Genomic DNA, 304 nt, shown 5'->3' with positions numbered 1-304 from the left:
CCTTTTTAAAGACACTCCGTTTTTAAAGAAAATCTTGCAGTTGTTCTTTGGTTCAATTAGGAGCAAAAGAGAAGGGAGTTTTGTAATGCAATTGTCCTGTAAAGGAAAATGTTTTAAATTGGGGAGATTATGTGAGCAGACCACCTGTAGGGCATTCATAGCTCTTTTCTATAATGCTCCAAGCCATGCCTTGCTGCCTGCAGTCTGGCTAACAATGCAGGGAAAAGCTGTTTAAAAGGCTGTTCTCCCTTTTCCCTCTGGTGTTCACTAACTGTTACAAGTCTTCCTCTTAAAATAAAGTAAA

The sequence above is a fragment of the Meleagris gallopavo genome, chromosome 6 (genome assembly GCF_000146605.3).
Source record: "Meleagris gallopavo isolate NT-WF06-2002-E0010 breed Aviagen turkey brand Nicholas breeding stock chromosome 6, Turkey_5.1, whole genome shotgun sequence".
NCBI classification, from domain to species: Eukaryota; Metazoa; Chordata; class Aves; order Galliformes; family Phasianidae; genus Meleagris; species Meleagris gallopavo.
The sequence above is the reverse complement of the archived record's forward strand: the minus strand, read 5'-3'. Positions refer to the sequence as shown.